Raw genomic sequence first — 22,570 nt, 5'->3', positions numbered from 1 at the left:
TGACTTCAGTCCCAACAGTCTATCCAGAGGTGGGGTACCTGGGGCCTTCAGGCCACATGTAGCCTTCTAGGTCCTTGGGTGCGGCCTTTAGACTTAGTCCAAGTTTTATTAAGAGGATTTGTTTGACAGAATCAAAACTTCACAGAACAAATCCCCCTAATAAAAGGATTTGTTCTATAAAACTCGGACTAAGTCAAAAGGCCACACCCAAGGACCTAGAAGGCCACATGTGTCCTGGAAGGTGCAGATTGCCTAACCCTGCAAGTCTATCCACTGTGCCACCTAGCTGCCCCAATGAACTTGTATATTCAGACCAAAATCAACAAAACAAAAAGTTATGTTACCTGGCAACAATGCTTAGCTAGTAAGCCTATTAACATGTAAGAATAGTCCTGTTGAAATGAGAAATAGAAGCTTGAATTTTGCTAGGGGAGGAAAGAAAGGTTATTAGAATCCTCAGAGATCCCCAGATCCTGCCAGGGCGGGTACTAAAGTAGATGGCCAAGTGAACAAAGGCAGCATGATGTTATTGGGGCCCTCAGCATAGAGGAGAGGATAAACAAACAATTCGTGTGTGTGTGTGTGTGTGTGTGTGTGTGTGTGTTTTACTTTATAGTCCTACAGGATATGCTCCCTTCTCTTCCTTCTCTAGGAATCTTTTGAAGGTACTTTCCCGGTGAAGGCCAGTACTGGAGTCCTTCTCCCTCTTTCACTCATTCATGCATTGTTTTAGATTTGTTTTCTGAGGAAGAATACTGCCATGTTCCAAATAGACCAACCCCTGAAAATGCTTTGACTCAGCAAAACCTGTCAGAACATGGTTTTGTCAAGAAGCATACTGGTAATAATGAGCCATTCTTTTTACCCTTCCATGCTGCATTATTTTGCATGAGAATGCATTATATAAATAACACGAACACATCGACGTGATAGATACACACATACAGATTCATGCTGATACACTTTTTCCAATGATAGAAAAAAATTTAAGCAGAAAAACATAATAAATGAGGGGTGCTGACAGGAGAACCTACTGAAAGGAGGGCATTACTCCAACAAAAAGTTTTGTAGAGCTATATACAAACTAAGAAATAACTTTCTTGTTCCTTCTTTTACCTCCATTTTGCAGAAGGGAGTATGTGCATAACATAACAGCAATGAGGGCACATAGTAGGTCCTTAATAAATGTTATTTGACTGACAATAAATGTGTATAAAAAGAAATTATGAATTTTTTTCTGCTCTGCATAGAGAAGTCCCGATATACAAATAAGAACTTTGTGTAAGTCTTAGTAGACAATCCTTGGGAATTGCCTGAGGCACATGAAGGTGAAGGGACTTGGCTTCCAAGGTTACATGACAATTGTCAGAATTAGGATTTAAACCTAGGTCTGCCTAATAAACACCGACCTAGAACATCAGCCATTAGACCAGGCTGTTTTTCTAGTTGGTACCTTATAATGCATTTTCCTTGTTATTCTTATTCAGTCATTTCAGTTGCATCTGACTCTTTGTGACCCCATTTCGGGTTTTCTTGGCAGAGCAGCTGGAGTGGCTGGCCATTTTCTTCTCTAGCTCATTTTACAGATAAGGAAACTGAAGCAAACAGGGTTAAGTGACTTGCCCAGGGTCACATAGCTAGTAAGTGTCTGAGGCCAGATTTGAACTCAGGATGGTACCACCTAGCTGCTCAGGCACTTTCCTTACAACATTCTTTTGAAGTGTGGTGGAGTAGAAAGACTACAAGATTGAAGTGAGAAGAATAGTAGGTTTGAATTCTGATTCTAACACTAACAAGGTATTACCCTGGGCAAGTACCTTAACATAAGGATTTAGTTTCTTTTTCTGAAGAAGAACCTAAGAATAGTACCTACTCCACAGAATTTTTGAGAGGACTAAATGTATACAAAATGCTCCACAAACCTCAAAGAGACATAAAAATATCAGCCATGAATTATTATTTATGAAAATATTATCATCCCCACTTTACAGATGAGGGAAGTGAGGCTTGGGAATGTTAAGGGACTTGCCCAGAGTCACACATTTGGGGCTCTAATCCATTCACTCTGAGACCTACCTAAGTGCCCATTGCACCATACCCAGCTGGGGGCTGGAGCCTTTTGCAAATGAAATCTAACCTCCTAGGCCTTGTAGGCAGTGAGGCCACGTAACCTGTGTAACATAGGATTCACTGGTAAAGAAACTATGAAATTTCTAACTTAAATGTTGAGGACTTTAGAGAGTTCATACTATTTCTTATGACTCCTTGTTTCAATTATTCACATAAGGAATCAATAGTAGTCTCCTCCCCAATCTGTTATAAATGTCTTTATTTTTGTTGTTGTTGTTCAGTTGTTTCAGTCATATCTTAACCCTTTGTGACCCCATTTGGGGTTTTCTTGCAAAGATACTAGAGCGGTTTGCCATTTCCTTCTCCAGCTCATTATACAGATAAAGAAACTGAGGTAAACATGGTTAAGTGACTTGCCCAGGGTGACACAGCTAGGAAATGTCTGAGGTCATATTTGAACTCAGGACTTCCAGACTCTAGGCCCAACCAGCACTGAATCCACTTCACCACCTCCCTGCCCAAAATTTTTTTATATGCCAGTCATTTAGCATTCATTTTCCATGCCAAGATTTACAGTTCAGAGACTGAATATATGTATCATAAGACCATAGATTTGTAGCTGGAAGGTACCTTAGAGGTCATTTAGTCAAACCCTCTTATTTAATAAATGAGGAAACTGGGGCCTAATGAGTTCAGGTAACCCGCTCAAGGTCATGCATCTTTCTGCTTTAGTAACTCGGATTAGAAATTATCTATGGCTGATCATGATGGGACATCTCTATAATCCCTGCCTCTGCAGCAGGAATTCTGAGTTTCGGTTGGGCTAAAGCTGATCTGGGGTCTGCACTAAGTTGGCACCAATAGGGTGAGCCCTTTCCAGGGAGAGGAGGGGAGGAAAACTTGGTTATCAAGTCCTAAATGAAACAGTCTCAAGCTAGAGGTTTGAATAGCAAGCAAAGTTACCCTTGTATAGGTGGTTTCTCAGAGTGGGTGAAAACCTAAGTGGTACAGAAAAAACTAACAATAAACTAATTGTGCCTAAGGTCCAAACAATGATCTTCCCTTCCCTGCTTGACCACCCTGCCTTTTCCTAAGTCAGTAAGCTTAGTTTCTGAGTGCATAGGATGGAATTCTTTAAAACAGTTATTGTTTCTGACTTCAGGACTGAGGAAGAAAGGAACTCAGTTTAACAGTTCTTGCCTGGTTTCCTTGTACCATAATAATCTGATGGTCCCCTGACAAGCTGGCAACTTTAGAAATCTGCTCTTCTCCAAATAAGAAAATAAGAATTACAAAAAAAAGGTATTTCAATAAGAAATTTCCATTGACCTTTGAAATGTCTGGAGGAATTTTGCAAATATGGAACAAAAAAATCTCCCACAAGGGTATTTTACTTAATAGACTAGTTTTACTGTCTGTCCATTGCCCTCAACTGAAGGGAATTAGTCGTCCTAAGTGTATATGGCTATATTGCCCTCTTGTGGCTGGCCCCATAACACTGAGAATAGCAAAAAGATAGAAATGTGTAAGACGGGCCCAATTCTTTCATGGGTACTTTTCAGCCATGATAATGTTTTGCTTTGTTTTTTGCAAATGCATGCATGTGTATATGTGTTACATGCATATAAATGGACACAATACACATGCACAAGTGCACACACATAAATACATATGTGCACATATGTATATTGTGTGTATATAAACACATACATATAAGTGGACTCTGATTATAGCCAATTGGACTCTAATTACATGTATTAAAAGCTAAAATTTGTGTAAACCAGATTGCGAATTTGTCATTTTCCCAAACACAGGAATTCATAATTGGCCAGTTGATTCCAAATATTCATTAAAAGTGAATAACATGTTCAAATATGAAACACTATTAATTTTTACACTCTGGAGGTGACTACATTGCACACTCCAGAAAAATATTTCAAATACAAACGTATCATTTTAGCTGTGCCTGGATCAACCCTCCCACAATTTGAAATACATTAGAAATTTTTAAAGGGGCTTGATTTTATGATGAATTAGAAATTTTGATGTTCAGCTTTCTAAGAAATTATTTTTAACATGTATTTCAACATGGCATTCCTATTCCCCCTGCAGTGATAACTTAAAAGGTAAACTTGTTCTCTCTACCCGTTCTACAGTTTCCAGGGCTCTAAAGAAACAGATCCTGTAAGCCCCTATCTGCAATCCCTGATACACATTTATGCAACAACGCATTTAAAAACGAACTGGTGATTGATTTCTCCACAGGGCTTGTCACGCTGCTTTGTTAACCTAGTCACTACAGTACAGTACGTCAGACAACTGGAGTTATGCTCCTTGCATCGTCAATTAGGAAAGGGGAAAAGAATAACCAAAATAGTTTTCCTTCCAAATTCCTGGCTGCCCCAATGCTAAAAGCCAATGATGTGTAGAAAAGAAAAACCCTCATAACTCCTTGCCTGATAAATGAGTAGGGAAAATTTGACAGATCAGAACGCTACGAAGCAGCCTAAAACATTTGGCACAATGCACGTCTGGCATACAGAGACTGCCTGTCAAATGCCTATGACTCCATACAGCAGCGAGGGACCCTATGGAGCAGCAGATGGGCCATTAAGGTAGTATTAATGTAGATGCCATCAGTTTGCAGTTCTGACTGGGACATACTCTTCAGAACTATGGGCAGCTGCTGCCATTTATTATGACAGCTTCCTGCTAACTTTTGCCAACTGGCACAATCTGACTCTTTGTACCTGAGCTATTAAATGTGTGACTTCCACCATTTTATTCCTCCAGAGAACCCTTTTAATAATCCTCTGAAGAAGGAACGAGGCATTTATCACCAAAGTGAATATACAGACCATGCAGTTCTATTGTATAAAACTCCTATCCCAGGACATTTCATAGACCTTGTATTCACACATTCTTGTTAAAACTAAGCTTGTATCTTTTCACACATACAGGGTGTTCCAAAAGTCTTAGTGCACTTTTAAGCTATTAAAGCATAAAACAGCACTGACTTTTGGGACGCTCTGTATAAAACTGAACAATTATAAATGAATACATATGTCACATATAAATCCTAAATGAAAGGTGCTTTTATAGTTTAACTACTTGGTCGCAATGCAGTTCCATCCCTTGAAATATTTTCCTCCCTAACAAGAAACATTAGTTAAAAATGTCCTGTAGGATATTTACAAAAAAAAAGTCAGCAAGCCAAAAGTCATTTCCCAACTATTGCCTTCTGGCTCCGTGAGTGTAAAAAGTAAACCTTTTTAATTTTTAAAGGTTTGTTGGAATGCCTTCATATCTCAAAAGAAATGTTTAGATGTGTGAATAGATTGAAAAGCTGTCCATCCTGCTAATGTTTCTCCTCTAGGAGATAGATCAAGAGGAGTGGGCCATAAATGATGGTGGTTGTGCATTTATCATGCAACAGTCCCATCGGCAGGAGAAGCTGTACGGCTGATTCCTTCTACCCAGCTCAACTTCGAGGCATCCATGGCCTCGTTTTGGAGTCTGTCGAACAAGGATGCTACCAGTACAGCACAGCATACGGTTTGTCACACAATAATAACTGCAGCGAGTCATTAGAAAAATGGCTGGCAGACATATTCATTATGCTGAGCTAACGTCTTTGCTGCTTCAAATATCTCTGCAATCTGACTAATAATGTATGCATGAGATCTCTATAACAGATCTCAGCTATCTGATACTCTATTTCCAAGAAGGATATTTCTGCGTATTTATCCATGTGCACAAAAATGCCCATGCACGCACACACACCGACACCCATATACAGATACACACACAAAATTCTGAAAACAGCAAAACTTTTAGTTTCATTTTGATTTGTGAATTGATGAGTATACACATATCAGCATCTATGTCAGATGAAAGTTTCACTGAAGTTGACATTAATAGAGCTCTTAAGCTTGCTCTGAAGATGGTGAGATATGCAGCAAATGTTGCTGGAGATTTGATTTAAAAAACTTGCATTGCATGAAAAGGAAATAAGTGAAAAAAGAATAGTATAAATAGGCACTGGAATATTCTGTTTGAGATCAAGAATCCAAGATAGATACCTTCAATCAGAGAGTTAAAATCAACAGCCCCTCTCCTGCAAACTTCACCCAAGTTTCCTCCACCCCCACCGCCAGCAACCTGTTTGGCATCAGACATGATTTCATAAAAGCTTTCATTTTACCTTATATAAATTTCACTTTCCTTCATGCTTCACCTCAAAAAGATTAGAGAAATTCTGGAGATATTCCAGAGGGTATGGCTCTATGCTACAATGGAAATGAAAACTCCAAGAAATATGTAGTGAAAATAAGAGTGAATTATTATGATTCTGAGAGAATAATGAGTTCACATTTATATAATCCTTTATAATTTACAAAGCACTTTTAACACAACAACTCTGTGAGGTGGCTAGAATAACACATAAGTATCCTCTTGCAGATCGTAGAATTATAACAGATAGATCGAAAACTTGGATCCTGCCATCCTAGCTCCAAGTTTATGCTCTAATGTTGTATGAGTATGTGTGTGTGTGTGTGTGTGTGTGTGTGTGTGTTTAATATCTAATATCCCACAATAAGCTATAGATCAAAAAGACATATGAGATTAGTTTTTTCTGTGAAATATTTACATATATGTGTGATTACATGTAATATATCACACAATATATATTCAAATTGATCTATCATCTCAATTTACATATTCTCTCTAATTATTCAAATCACAACCCCTCTATGCCCACCTATACTATGCAATTCTTTTCCATGTTCTCCCATAAGTTTGACAGGGAGCAGTCTTTCTAATTTTCTCTGGACATGACAAGGATACCAGTAGAGGACTCAGGCTGTCTACCCAGCTTCCCTTGCTCTTGCCATGTGGCTAACTCATCTTCTCTTCCAAATACATATATTTCCCTGATGGCATCTTTTACTTCTGTTCTTCAAAGTTCTTCATTGACTATACATTTCAGCCTGCTCCTATCCCCTATCCATCTCTCCATTGCCATTTTTGTAATATTCATTTTTAATTCTTCAAAGACTGACACTTTACATGTCTTACAAACATAAAGCAATGCTGGTAGAATGTTGATATTAAAAAGATGAGCCTTTGTTTCTGGGGAAATCTTGGGATCATTCAAGGAGTTTTGCAATTTCCTGAGAGCAACATAATCTGTTCTCTTACCATTCATGTTAGCCTGTTCTGTGCAATTTTCATACATGTTTTCGCATAAGTTCACCACAAAGAATCCACCCAATGTGTTAGGAGTTTTCTTTGATTCTCTTGATATCATAAGGATAGCAATGAATTTCTTAGAATGTCCATTAATTACCTCCTTCTTCAGCTCCCCGACTGGCCTATTTTGTCTCAGTCACACACTTATTTGATAGCGTCTTTTAAATCACCTTTACATCTTTTATAATTTTTATTTTAATAAGGTTTTATGCTAATAAAAGTAAAAAAATTAAAGCAATTGATATCTATTGCATAAAAATTGTAACCTTTGAAATCATGTTGAAGGATGACATTTAACTAATGAAGTAAAAAAGTAAAGATTTATTCAAAGGACATCATTTTGTGGAAAACATTGGGATCCAGAGATATCTCAACAGAGAGTTAAGGCTGGAGTAGTGGTCTGAATCTAGTGATGTGAAATATAGTAGGCATTTAATGGTAACTCCTATATTTAGATTCCAAAAATAAGTAGACAAATATAAGATACAGCAGCAGTGTTGAAATGAATAATAATTCATGTCCACAAAAGACCTGGAATTTGAGTTTACTGAAAGCTCAATGAGGTTGTTTTTGTTTTTGTTTATTTTTAAATAAGCTAATAAGATCTTAGACTGCCTTAAGAGATACAGTATCCCAAATTATGCTGCTGGAAGGTAGAAGACTGACCCACTCAGGTCACATCTCCAGATTTGCAGTATTACATTTGGTTCTGGGTGCCACCTTTGAGAAAGGACATTGGAAACTGGAATGCATCCAGTGAATAGTGAGTATGTTCAAGAAAGGACTGGAATTCATGTCAGATGAGAATCAGTGAGAGGAAACAGGAATAGTTAACCTAGTGAAGAAAAGACTTACAGGAGACATGATGTCAGTATTTAGGTATCTGAAGGACTGTCCTGTGAAAAAGGGACTGGGCTTTTCTGCTGAGCTACAAAGGGTAGGACTAAGAGTGATGGGTGTGAGTTATAGGGACACTGATTTTGGTTCAATATAAATTAGAGTTGTCCAAAGTGGAGGAGCTGAGAGATTGGCTTGGAGTCAGGAAGGCGTGAATTTGAACACTGCCTCACCAAACCCCACTTAGTAGTCGTGTGAGCACCAACTTTCAGTTGCCTTATCTGTAAAATAAGGGTGTTGGTTCTGATGGCCTTTGATGTAATTTCCTTTCCTAAATCTATGATCCTATGACTCCCCTTCACTGTAAGTGAGTGAGGGGAGAGGGCCACTGCTCAGGAATGCTGGCAAGGAGAGTCCCATAAAGGTACAGGTCAGATTAGAGGACTGGAACTACTCCTACCATGTTCAAGAGATCTAAGATTTCATGCTTTTATGCTTTTGCAAAGAAACAGTTGTGTACATAAGTCAATGGATTCCTGAACACCACAAGTCACTAGGGCCTTCACCATATCCTGCCCCAACGATCAGATGTCTTCCCATATGGAGAGTGAGGCCATTTCTAGAAAAGCTAAATGCCGCTCTCTCTATGTTGCTAAATTGCTTGCCATTTTAGGACAATCTCCAATGACCAAAAACAGGTTAAAAAATAAATTTTATCTAGTTCACGTAATTATGGAAAACTTACTAAGTAATTTGAATCTAACATGGTCCTTAGACTTCTTCCTTTCTCTGACAAATTGTGTATGATGAATTATATATGTAATCATAGAATTTCAAGATTGAAAAGAATTTCAGTATGGTAGTACAGTGGAAAGAATGCAGAATTTGGACTTTTAGAAGACATTGGTTTTAATCTTGACTCTGCCAGTTACCGATACGAGCTTAAGCAAAACATAACCTTTCTTGGTCTGTTTTCTCACTTTGAAATGAGGGGGTTAGATTAGATGATCTTCAGGGTTCATTCCATCTCCAAATCCATACCCCTATGTTAAAGTCTCAATCAACTTTATAAACTCCCTGAAAAGTATCTATCCAAACTTTCCACCCACAACTTTAATCACTAGGAACATCCAAAGGCAACTGATTTCATTTTATTGTCTTTCAGTCATTTCAGTTGTGTCTGACTCTTTGTGACCCCATTGGGGTTTTCTTGGCAAAGACTATACCAGTTTGTCATTTCTTTCTCCATCTCATTTTACAGATGAGAAAAATGGGGCAAACAGTGTTAAGTGACTTGCCCAGGGTCACACAGCTAATAAGTGTTTGAGGTCAAATTTGAACTCAGGTCTTCCCAACTCCAGGCTTGGAGTTCTATCCACTTCACCACCTAGCTGCCCCTCATTCCATTTTAGATGATTGTTGACAATGTAGTGAAATCAACCTCCCTGTAACTCTTACATGTTTGTGTCAGATCTGCCCACTAATGCCAAAAAAAAAAGCATGTCCACCATATCTGCTCGTGCTTTTTCTTCATCAGGTTAAGAATCCCATTTCTTCAACAAATACTCATGTGACCTTATTTCTAGTCCCCTGAACATCCCAGTGTTACTCCTCTGTGTATTCTTCTAATTTATCACTGTTGCTTATAGAATGTAGCACACAGAAGCAGGTCACATCCAATTTTGATCAGAGCAAAGTGCCATCAAATCACCCTTCAATACTCTAGAAACTATATCCTTTTTAATAAAGACAAAAATCTCATTTTTATTCCCATCATGTCACACTATTTGACTTATTATAGTCCATCAGAAAACAGATATTTTTCAGATTTTTTTCTAGCTGTAATTTCCCACCCTGTATTCATGTAGTCAGTTTTCTAACCCAAATTCAAAACAGCTTCAGTCTGTTCTAACCAATCAAGAAATCTTTTTCAAATGCCTTCATGAAATGCAGAAATAATTTGTTCATGGCATTCCCCTGACCTACCAGTTGAGAAAGACAAAGAGAGAAAGACCAGAGACAGAGAGAACAAGAGAGACACAGAGAAACAGAGACTGAAAAAACAGGGAGGGGGAGAGAAAAGGGGAGGGGAGAGAAGGAGGAAGAAAGCAATGAAAAGAGAAAGGGAAAAGGGAAAGAGTGGAAGAGACAGAAGATAGAAACAGAGACAGAGACATAGACATAGAGACAGAGAATGTAGGGGAAGGAAAGATTTGGGAAGGGAGGAAGAAAAAACACAGAGAAATTTTTCAATCTAATATAACTTGTTCTTGTTAAACCCATACTGGCTCTTAATGATCATCCCTTTCCTTCTAAGTACTTAAAAACTACCACATGAATAATCGGTTCTAGAATTTTACCAAAAATCAACATCAAGCTCACTGTCCTATAGTCTGAAGTATTTATCTTCTTTCCCTTTTTGAAAATACAATGTATGTCTCCAGTCTCTTAGTATTACTTTTATTTGCTAGGATTTAGGGAACACTGACAGTAGTTTACTAATCTCACCACCCCTATTCTATGAGCATCCTACCTTCAATACTTACTACATGACCGTGTGTAATCTCTTGACCAGTTTGAGCCTCAGTTTCCACATCTGAAAAATAGAGATAATAGTACCCATAGTGCCTACTTCACAGCATTTTTATGCAGCTGAAATGAATTAATACAGGCTCTCTTAAAAGTCTTAGTGCAGTTTTAAGCTCTAATAGGCAGCACTAAGATTTCTTTTGGACACTCTATGTATTAATCACTTTTGAAAATGTAAAGTACTATCTATGTCATTTACCATCATCACTGTCATTGCCATTATCACCATCACCATCATCATTGAGTCTTGTAGCCATTGTCATTGTCATCATACTGAAATACAGGTTGAATGAGCCCGGTAACTTGACGTCATTGATAATAGTTAAATACCCCCTCATTTATCTTGGGCTTCAGTCCCTAGCTAACCATTTTTATTCTGTCCTCATTCCCATGGATATTCTTTGTAGAGAAAACTAAAGCAAAGTAGAATTGAATATGTTTTCACTGTCATGTGTTATCATCTTCCAGTCAGTCCCAAGCAGGCATCTTATCATTCCTTGATCTTTCCCAAACATAGCTGAGAAAGTAGTTTTGGTATCTATAGCATTTGTCACAAGCATCAGATTATGCTGGGCTTATGCCTTCCTGATTCTGCTCTTTCAGGTGATTATCACTTCTTTGTGCTATTGTCCTCACTCCCATCACTTGCATATAATCTTTTAAACTTGGAACCCATTGATAAGCTCCCTGTGCAGCTATATCAGTTTCTCTAGACTTCTTTCTTTCCCTTCCTGATCAGGATCAAGGGAAGCTATGTAGTCAGCATCTATGTCCTTAAAGGCTCACACTATTAGGAGCCTACTCCCCTATGAGAGCCTCAAATCAGAGATCCTACCCATACTTATCTGAGCCCTTTTCATTTTGTCTTCCAGTTATCTAAGCTATATCCTGTGCCCAGTGTTTTAACCTGACCTATCACAAACTCCTCGATGGCTTACTTAGTGTCCCCCATGGTTCCTAAGATTTCTCAATCAAGGAGCACTTACATAGAATTCAAAGAACTGAAAGCAAATCATTCCTCTACCATTTTATTATCATTCTGATCATGGACAAGTCATTGGACTTCTCTTGGCTTTAGCTTCTTCATCAGTAACATGGAGGGGCTGGATCAGATGACCTCCAAATTCTCATTCAGTTCTAAATCTAGGATTCTATAATTATTGCTTCTAAATCTGAATCAATTCCAGAATAGGAATTCCTTCGATTACTTCCTATATCTTCTACCACTGAACACATCCGATCCCTCTGGGAAGAATTTCTTCTGCAAGATCTTTTTTCTTGAGGATGATACTCTTTTTACTGATAGATTTTGTTTTTATAACAAAATCACATCCCAATAAACAATTTCCCTTACCATGTCCCTCACCAAAGTATCTCCCTTTTAAAAATGATTAAGCAAAACCAGCCAACATGATGAATACAACTGACATAATGCTATCCAGTTTCAAGGACAAAACAACAGTCATTCTCCCTGCCCCCAATAAAATAATTGTAGACATTTATTAAGTAGATCAATTGGAGAATGAATATTTACTAGGACCTAGGAACATTCCTAGGAAGTGGAAAGGGAGACCTCTAAGGAAAGTTTGGGAAATCAATTTTCTCTGGCATCAAATTTATTTATGATTCTTTTGTACCATCCATGGATCAGCTTAAATCACCAGAGCTTTCAATCCATGGCCTTTCAAAAAGGCAGAATTCACTGAAACAGTCCTAAAAAGAAAATATTCTCCTATGGAATTTAGAATCTTGGAATCTCTGTGGAAGCTGCTCACGGAGGAATCACATGTACATCACTGAACTGGTCCAGTTTATGGAGGTCAATCATTACCTGGATACAGACATTTTCCTGAACTCTGAGAAGTGGGAAAGAAAAAAACATTTTATTAAAAAGTATCTACTGTTAGAAGGAAAAATGTATCTTAAATGGGAAAAGGAAATTATGTGCCATGTCCATCTTCTTATATAGAACCTGGATGGTGACTTGCTCACATGCATTTGGTTTAAACGGAGAATGAGTGACTTAAAAGTGTGATTCCAGGTTGCCTATTACTGCCTATACATTGGAATAAATGGCTACAGCTACTAAAATCCTGTTTTTCCTACATGAACAGATGTAGATAATCTTTACTGCCGACTTAGAGTGTTTGGATTGGTAATGCACAAAAGATCATGAAGTATTTGCAAATGGTAATTGTCACACAAAGGAGAAATCCCCGATCAGCAAGTGCCAAATCAAGGGAGTGTGCATGCCCCTCCCCTCCCATCCAAAAATAACCTGTTTGTTCCTTTTTCAAATACAGTTCAAAGACTTCATTTCTTTAGGAAGTACCTGTGTCTCTTTATAAGTGTGCATATTTTACCAGTTTCAAAAGCATATTAATATCCTTTGTGACTTCAGTTAAAGTAAACAGAAATAATTGGAAGGTTGACAGTTGAATTATTAGAAGACTTTACTTAGTGTGAACATTACAACCTGAGCACAAAAGAAGATGCCATTGGTAGTGATTTCATAGAAAATTAAAAGGAATATAATATCTGTTCCTTCGCGACTCCCTCCCTTCATGGAGACAATTTATTTAGAAAGGTGTGTGAGTGTATGTGTGTGTGAAAATGTAGGGGCATATTAAGGAAAAATAAAATCACATCATTTGAACCATTCTACTAGATAATAATTAAGGATTTCCTTTGCATTTCTCTTATATTAATTAAGCAACATAAATGAAAGTATTCATCAATAGAAAAAAAAATAGGTCGAAGATTTTATGATGTTTTCCTCTTTCTCCCCCCATCTCCCCCACTACCATTTCCGGAATTAAATTGGAATTCCATCTCCCTTTACCTCAAGCCCTTGGTGAAACAAATACTTCACAGACACCTCCAGAAAGCCTCCAGCTTATGTCACAGCATCAGTAAGTTTTTGCTGCAAGTTAAAAAAGAGTAAATTGAAATAACAAATCCCACCCTTCAAAGATTAGAAACAAACAAGTTTTTATTTATTTATCATTTGATATACCTATTGTTGTTTCGTCAAACATCTATCTGACCTTAGTCCTCAATAATTTGGCTTACATCTCTTCCCTGAAGCCTTTTCAAACTGCCTTCACATAGCTACAGCTATGTGATCGTACCATCTTTTATGTATCCAAATGTCTTATCTGTGCATTGATTTCTGCATATTTGGCAAGAGAATTTTTCTTCTGATGTTCACCCTCATTCAATTGTAAGATACTTGAGGGTAGAATCTGTGACAAGGTGTAAAGTAATTTTTTTTCAAGTATCTGAAAAAAAAATCTTAGGAAAGGAAATTTACATTATTTTAAAGCCCATTTATAACATGTCCTACCTCTCCCCTGCCTTCCTTTCCCCTCACATATTATGGTAAAAAACAAATCAAAATTATCCTTTAACTCAACTGTCAAAGCCAGAGCTAAATGACAGATCTTGCACAGTGTCCAGAAAATGAACAAAATGGGGATATATTGCTTCACAGCAAGAAGAAAATTATTAGGGGCCTTCCACAGAGCACACTCCATTTCCATGGTTATCAAAAGCATAATTCTGGGAACCATTAACAGGACTATGCAGGATGATCTTAGTGGAGTTAATATGTGCCATTAACAGTAAGGGAAGCATGTCATTAGGAAAAAGAAAAAAAAACTGCTTACACATATGTACCTGCTGGCACATCAGAGTCAGGAACTCTGGGATACCATGTCTCAGTTAATCAATTTTAATACTGGGAAATTTGTAGGACTTTTACATTCAGAGGAAAATAATTTTGCCCCCATCATCCTTCTCTTCGCTTTTCTATCATTGCAAGGTCAGAGGGCAGGGTGTAATGATGTGATGCTAGTGCAGCAATACATGCAAATTCATGCTTGGCAAATGCTGTTTGATGATGATCTATGGAGGCATCTTTTCCTATGTTGACTAACCCTGAAAAGAGCTAATTGTGAATTAGAAACCAGCTCCCACACAAGAACTGACTCCAAACTGCTTTCCGGAAAGAAGCCAGAGATTTTCATTCTGAGTGGTTTGTTTTGAGATGCTTAGAGTATTTGCAGAGCTAAAACAAGCACAGATGGAACTAGTTACATCAGTTTTTTAATAAACAGGCACTCTAACATCCAGGTATTTGAAAAAGGTAATAAGATCTTTTTCAAAGGATTTGCCAATTTAATTCATACTAATGACAGTGGGTTAGGGATAGCAATTGCTCTGGAAGTAACCATAGAGTTTAAGTAATCTGCCTGAAAGTCTACATATTCCATGGTGCAGCACAATTCCCCACAATTTTATTGCAGCATATGATAAGGATTTTAGGGCTGTCTACGCTAGGGAAAACCTTCCTTATTTTGGCAGGGAGTGAATGGGTGCATATGGTTGTAGGCAGCTGTATCTTAATAACAGAACTGGTTTCCCCTCAGAAATAGTTCTGAGTTTCAAGGGGGAAAAAGATGTTTCTTATATCCTTTCATTTTTAGTGGGAACTCCTCATCAAAGGTCCCTCACCAATACTCTCAGGTTGAGTAATTCCTTTCTGTTTCCAATCTATCAACTCCTTGAGGGAGAGAATATAGGTTGGTATAAGGAGGTCCCCAGGAGACAACTACCTCTCTTGGTATAGGTTGGTGCCTTCTCTGTAATGTTAGTCTTAGTGACTTACCTAGAAAACCAAGAGGTGAAACAACTTTCCCAGAAGCATGTTGTTAGTAAAGTTCAAGGGCAGAGCTTGAACTCATGTCTTCTAGGTTTCAAAGTAAGATTTCTATCCATTGCACCATGGCTGTCCCTCTTCAGAATATTCCAGACCACTCCCCATGGAGAATTTCCTTATAGGGCCTTTCCACATTTAGTCCCACCGCCAAGTAGAGGTAATCTCCAGGGAATCTATCCTAATTATCTTTTCAGGAGCATCTTATGCAAAATGAAGAGAATGCACTGCGTGATTTTGAGTTCTAATTTTGAGGTAAGATGATCTATGATCCTATATTCCTAGAACTATGCCATATTATTGGGCTGAATTTGTTTTCTATTTTATAGTTTTTTTTTCATATAGGCACGAGGCAGAGACAAAAAAAAAACTCTCCACTCCCCACTCCCAATGCCTTGATTCTTTTCAAATACAGAAGATAGATATACCTCTTCCATATGAGATATACCTCTTCCATACCTCTTTCCTTAATGAAACAATAATGCCTAACTTCCTTTAAATTATAGCTTAATGAGACAGTGGAGCCAAAATGGCAGAGTAGAGACAGGAACTCTACTGAATTCTCCCAAATTTCCTTCCAAACAACTTTACAATAATGCCTCAAATCGAATTCTGGAATTGCAAAGCCAACAAAAAGTCTGAGTGAAACAATTTTCTAGGACAAGACAACTTAGAAGGTTAGCAAGAACAGTTTTTCTCAGTGAAATGGTGGTTGATCAGGTACTGAGCACAGCACATGCTAAGCCCTGGCAAGCTAGCAGCAGGCCTTAGAGATAGCTCCATCAGTGGCAGCAGCATCTTTGGGAGCTTTCAGCCCACAGACAGAAAGGGGGGTAGAACAACTGGTTAGGAAGAGGATGAAGCAGTCCCTTTGCCTGCTGCACTGTCCGGAACAGTTTGGGATGGAGTTCCAGGGCAAAAAGAAGTGCAAGTGCTTCCAGCCACAGGAGAACAGAGACCCCTGGTCTCAGTTCCAAGGCAGACAAGAGCACTACCACTTAGAGCCACAGGAGAGCAAGGGGCTAGAGTCACAATTCCAGGGTGGAGAACAGTGCTTGTGCACTCTTACAAGGGAGAAGGGACTCTGGTCTCAGTTCCAAGGCAAAAAGAAGCACTAGCTCTTGCAGCAGGAGGAGGTCAGAGGACTTAGTCCCAGTTCTAGGGCTAAGAGGCATGCTATATGCTATAGCAGCTTTGGCTATGGGGGAACAAGATCCCTTTCTGGGTAAAGACGAGGGCACAAGACAGGGCCAAGAAGAGTGCTAGCACTTGTGGCTAGCACAGAGAGCAGGAAATCTGGCTACAATTTCAGGGCCAGGGGAAACACTAGTACTTGCAGCTGCAGAGGAATAGAGGTACTTCCTAGGTGAAGATGAGAGCACAGACCAAGAAAGCTCTGCTTACATCACACCACCTTAGAAGCATGTAAAACTTACAGAACCTCAAAAAACAAAACAAAACAAACAAAAAAAAAACCTAGATCCGGAAACAGCAACATGGAAACATCTGAAGCCTGGGACAATACCCACTCCATCTTGTGAGCAGATTTTAACATGAAGTTAAAAATCACAAAATAAACTGGAAAAAATGAGTAAAAACAAAAGAATCTGACCATGAAAAGTTACTGTGGTTTGTTGTTTGTTCTTGAAAAGGACCATGACATCAGGGAGATGATGACACGACTTGTACTTGACTTTGATTTTGAGTGAGTGAGGGCTGGGCAAAGTCACCAGCCTCACTTTCTCCTCCAGAGCCATCTGGGTCCAGTGGCCAGATATTCATCTGGACAACTGGTGATAGCCCAGGATACAATGGCAGACCTTGGCCCTTTTAAGCTAAGATCTTTCAGGTTCTCACTTTGAGTGAGGCAAGACCCATTCAGTGAATAGGCCTCTTCGAGAAGTAAGTCAAGGGATGGTCTCTTGAACAAAAAAAAAATCAAGCTGGGAGGAAAATAACCTAAGAGTTGCTGGCCAAAAGAGAAACAGGTACTATTTACATTCACTCTGAACCTGGAGGGCCCAAAAAATAACAATTAAGTAGTGCTTGGGCAGGGACCTATTGTTGTCCAATCCATGAGATCCCAAGTGAATTAGGTTTAAGGCTTGGTCTATGAGAAAGAAATATAACCAGTAAACTCCAAATTAATTAGGCAGCTTTCAGCCATCAAAATTTACCTTCCTTTGGGCACAACACACTCAGGGAAGGGGAGGGGAGGAGGAGAGGGAAGGGGAGGGGAGGGGAGAAGAGGAGAGGGGAGGGGAGGGGAGGGGAGGGGAAGAGGGTGGAAGGGGGGGAGAGGAGGGGAGGACAAGCTGACTTGCCCACCTGAAACTGGCCAACTGGTCCCTATTCAGGAAGCTCAGACTACTCACTGTCCTCTTCAAGTATGAAGGACAAACCATAACCTGTGAGAAAGACAAATGCACTGGGAGAAGGGAAGGGAGAGGAAGAACTGGGAAAATTATTTCACATAAAAAAGTTATGAAAGAAAGAGCTTTTACAGTGGGTAGGAAGATGACAAAGTGGTGAGCAATACTTGAACCTTTCTCTCATTGCATTGGATCAAAGAAGGAATAACATATACACTCAGTGGGGTATAGACATCTATCTTAAGCTATAGGGAGATAGGAGAGAAAGGGGATAAGACAGGTGTGGGGGGAGGGTAGAGATAGAAGGGAGGCAGTGGTGAAAGCAAAACAGACTTTTGAGGAAGAATACAATCAATTTCATTAAAGAGAATGAAAACAACGAGAAAACATCCCAAAATTTATGGGATTCAGCTAAAACATTTCTTAGAAGAAAATTTGTATTTCTAAATGCTTGCATCAATAAAATAGAGAAAGAAGAGATCAATGAATTGGACATGCAACTAAAAAAAACTAGAAAAAGAACAAATTAAAAATCCTTAATTAAACATCAAACTGAAAATCCTGAAAATCAAATAAGATATGAATACAACTGAAAAAAGAAAACCATTGAAATAATAAATAAAACTAGGAGCTGGTTTTCTGATGAAAAAAACAACAACAAAATGATAAACTATTGGTTAATTTGATTTAAAAAAGCACAATGTGACAGAATCAAAAATGAAAAGGGGGAATTTACCACCAATGAAGATGAAATTAAAGCGATGATTAGGAACTATTTTGCCCAATTATGTGCCAATAAGTCTAACAACGTAAGTGAAATAGATGAATATTTATGAAAATATAAGTTGCCTAGATTAACAGAAGAAGAAATAGTGTACTTAAACAATCCTATCTTAGAAAAAAGAATTGAACAAGCCATAAATGAGCTCCCTTAGGAAACAATGCCCAGGACAAGAAGGATTAACAAGTCTAACAAACGTTTAAAGAACAATTAATCCCAATACTATATGGACTATTTGCAAAAATAGTTGGAATTCTACCAAAATCCTTTTTCCCATGCAAAAATAGTGCTGATGCCTAAACCAGGAAGAGCAAAAACAGAGAAGGAAACTATAGACCAATTTCCCTAATGAATATTAATGCAAAAATTTCAAATAAAATACTAGGAAGGAAATTATTGCCATATATAGCAAAGGCCATACACTATGACCAGGATAGAGGACTGGTTCAATATGGGGAAAACTATCTGCAAAATTGACCATATCAATAAAAAAATAATGAAAATCACATGATTATCTCATTAGATGGAGGAAAAGTTTTTGATAAAATACAATACTCATTCCTACTAAAAACACTAAAAAGCCTAAGAATAAATGGAGTTTTCCTTAAAGTGAGAAATCATTATCTATCTAAAATTATCAGCAACCATTATCTGTAATGGAGATAAGTTAGAAGTCTTCCCAATAAAATTAGAGGTGAGAGGAGGATGCCCACTATCACCATTTTTATTCAATATTGTTCTAGAAATGCTAGCTATAGAAATGAGAGAAGAAAAAGAAATTGAAGAAATTAGAATAAGCAATGAGAAAACAACTGACACTTTTTGCAGGTGATATGATGGTATACTGAGAGAATCCTAGAGAATCAAGTAAAGCAAACTAGTTGAAATAATTAACAACTTCAGCAAAGTTTCACGATAAAAAAATAAACTCACAGAAATAATCATAATATCTATGTAGTAACAACAAAGTCCAGCAGGAAGATATAGAGAAATTCCATTTAAAATAACTTCAGAATTGTTGGTGGAACAAAGAACTGATTCAACCATTCTGGAGAGCAATTTGGAACTATGCTCAAAGTGCTATAAAACGGTGCATACCCTTTAATCCAGCAACAGCACTGCTGGGTCTGTATCCCAAAGAGATTTTAAAAATAGGAAAAGTTCCTATTTGTAAAAAATATTTATAGCAGCTCTTTCTGTGGTTGCTAAGAATTGAAATTGAGGGGATGCCAACTATTTGGAGAATGGTTGAACAAGCTGCAGTTTATGATTGTTAAGAAGGATTATTGCGCTATAAGCAATGATGAGCATGCAGATTTCAGAAAAACCTGGAAAGGCTTACATGAACTGATACAAAGTGAATTGATGAGAACCAGGAGAACACTGTACACAGTAGATTTCTTTCTTTTTTTTCTTTCGTTCTCCCTTTCTCTTTCTTTTTTTTTTGTTCAAGTCTTCTTGCACAAAATGACTAATATAAAAATGTTTTACATAATTGCACATGTGTAATCTATATCAGATTGCCTGCCATCTCAGGGAAGGTAGGGTGGAAAGAGGGAGGAATATGATTTTGAACTCAAAACTTAAAAAAAATTTAGAAATTATTTTTATATGCAATTGGGGAAGAATAAAATATTATTAAAAATAAAATAACTCCAGACAATATAAAATACTTGAGAGTTCTACCTGGCAAGACAAACTCAGAAACTATATGAACACAATTAAAAACACTTCACACAATTATGATTTTATATATATGTGTGTATATGTATATGTACATATATAATATAATAAAACAATATTGTAAGTCAAAATATAAACAATTGGAAATATATACTCATGGGTAGGCCAAGCCAATAAAATAAAAATGACAATTCTACCTAAATTAATTTTCTTATTTAATGCCATACCAAGCTACCAAAAATTATTTTATAGAGCTAGAAAAAAACAATAACAAAATTCATCTAGAGAATAAAAGGTCAAGAATATCAAGAGAATCAATGAAAAAAAAATTTGAGGGAAGATGACTTAGTAATACCGGATCTCCAAATGAATTACCAAGTGATAATCATGAAAATAATTTGGTACTGGCTAAAAAATAGAGTGGAGAATCAGTGGAATAAATTAGGTACATAATAGAAAGTAGTAAATGACCACAGTAATCTAGTGCTTCATAAGCCCAAAGATTCAAATTTTTGAGAGAAGAACTCACTATTTGAGAAAAATTGCTGGAAAAACTGGAAAGCATTTGGCAGAATCTAAGTATAGATGAACTTTTCACACCATATACCAAGTTAAGGTCAAAATGGGTATATGATTTAGATATAATGATATCACAAGCAAATTAAGGGAGCATGGAATATTTTACCCATCAGATGTATGTATAATGGAAGAATTGATGACCAAACAAGAGACAGAGAATATTACAGGATGTAAAATGGATAATTTTGGTTAAATTGAATTAAAAAGGTTTTGCATAAACAAAACCAATGCAGCCAAGATTAAAAAGAATACAGGACACTTGGGGGAAATTATAGCAAGTTTCTCTGAAAAAGACCTCATTTTTCAAATATATAGGGAACTGAGTCAAATTTACAAAAATGAGAGCATTCCATAATTGATAAATGGTTAAAAGATATGAACAGGCAGTTTTCAGATGGAGTAATCAAAGCTATCTATAAACCTATAAAAAAATGCTCTAAATCACTATTGATTAGAGAAATGCAAATTAAGATAGCTCTAAGGTACCACCTCATACATATCAGATTAGCTGATGTGACAGAAAAGGAAAACGACAAATGTTGGAGACAAATGTGGAAAAATCAGTTTACTAACACACTGTTAATGGAGTTGTGAATCAATCCAGCCATTCCAGAGAACAATTTGGAACTATGTCCAAAAGACCATAAAATGACATATATAACCTTTGACCCAGCAATATCACTACTAGCTCTGTATTCCAAAGAGATCAAAGGAACAGGAAAGGGACCTATATGTACAAAAATATTTATAGGAGTTCTTTTCTGGTGGCAAAGAATTGGAAATTGAAGGTATGTTCAATCAATTTGAGAGTGACTGACCAAGTTGTGGTATATGATTGTGATGGGATACTATTGTGCTATAAGAAATGATAAGCAAAATGCTTTAAGAAAAACGTGGGATATATTGTACAATAATCAACTGTAAATGACTTTGCTATTTTTAGCAATATGATGATCCAAGACCATTCTGAAAGACATATGATAAAAAAAATGCTATCCACCTCCAGAAAAAGAAGTGATAGAGTATGAGTGCAGAACAAAACATACTATTTTATCTTTCTTTATTTTTCTTGGGTATGGGGGTGTTTTCTTTTGCAACTTGGCTAATAGGGAAATATGTTTCTCATGACTGCATGTGTATAATCTATATCAAATTGCTTGCCTTTGTCATAGAGGGGGGAGGAAGGGAGGGAGAGAATGTGGAATTGAAAATTTAAAAAAAATGTTAAAAATTTTTTACATATAATTGAGAAAAAATAAAATAGGAGACTAAAAAACAGAGACAAATAAATTATAATTTACTCATAATACTGAATTCTACAAATTCTACAAAAGTTCCTAGAAGGCAAATTTGTTGGTATACAAACAGTGATAGTATGTCTTTATTGATGAAACTACTTCTCTTTCTTTTCTTTTAAATGGTGTGCTTTCAAATTTCATTGGATCGATTTAGTGAACAAAGTGTAGCGTACAAGGAATATGACATGAGGAAGTGGAATCAGGGCCAGGTTTAGAGTAAGTGGTTAAAAAGTCCAAATTAGTCTTCAACCCCAAATCACACATCACTGGGGTGATTTCTCTCCCAACTCAAACACAACCCCAGTTCACCTCTTCTTTCGGTTAATCTATCTGTCCTTTATTTTGAGTTAGCCTTAAGAGCTCAGCCCTCTACTGCTGCACAGCATCCTAC

The sequence above is a fragment of the Trichosurus vulpecula genome, chromosome 1, assembly GCF_011100635.1.
Source record: "Trichosurus vulpecula isolate mTriVul1 chromosome 1, mTriVul1.pri, whole genome shotgun sequence".
Lineage (NCBI taxonomy): Eukaryota > Metazoa > Chordata > Mammalia > Diprotodontia > Phalangeridae > Trichosurus > Trichosurus vulpecula.
This window is presented reverse-complemented; position numbering follows the sequence as displayed.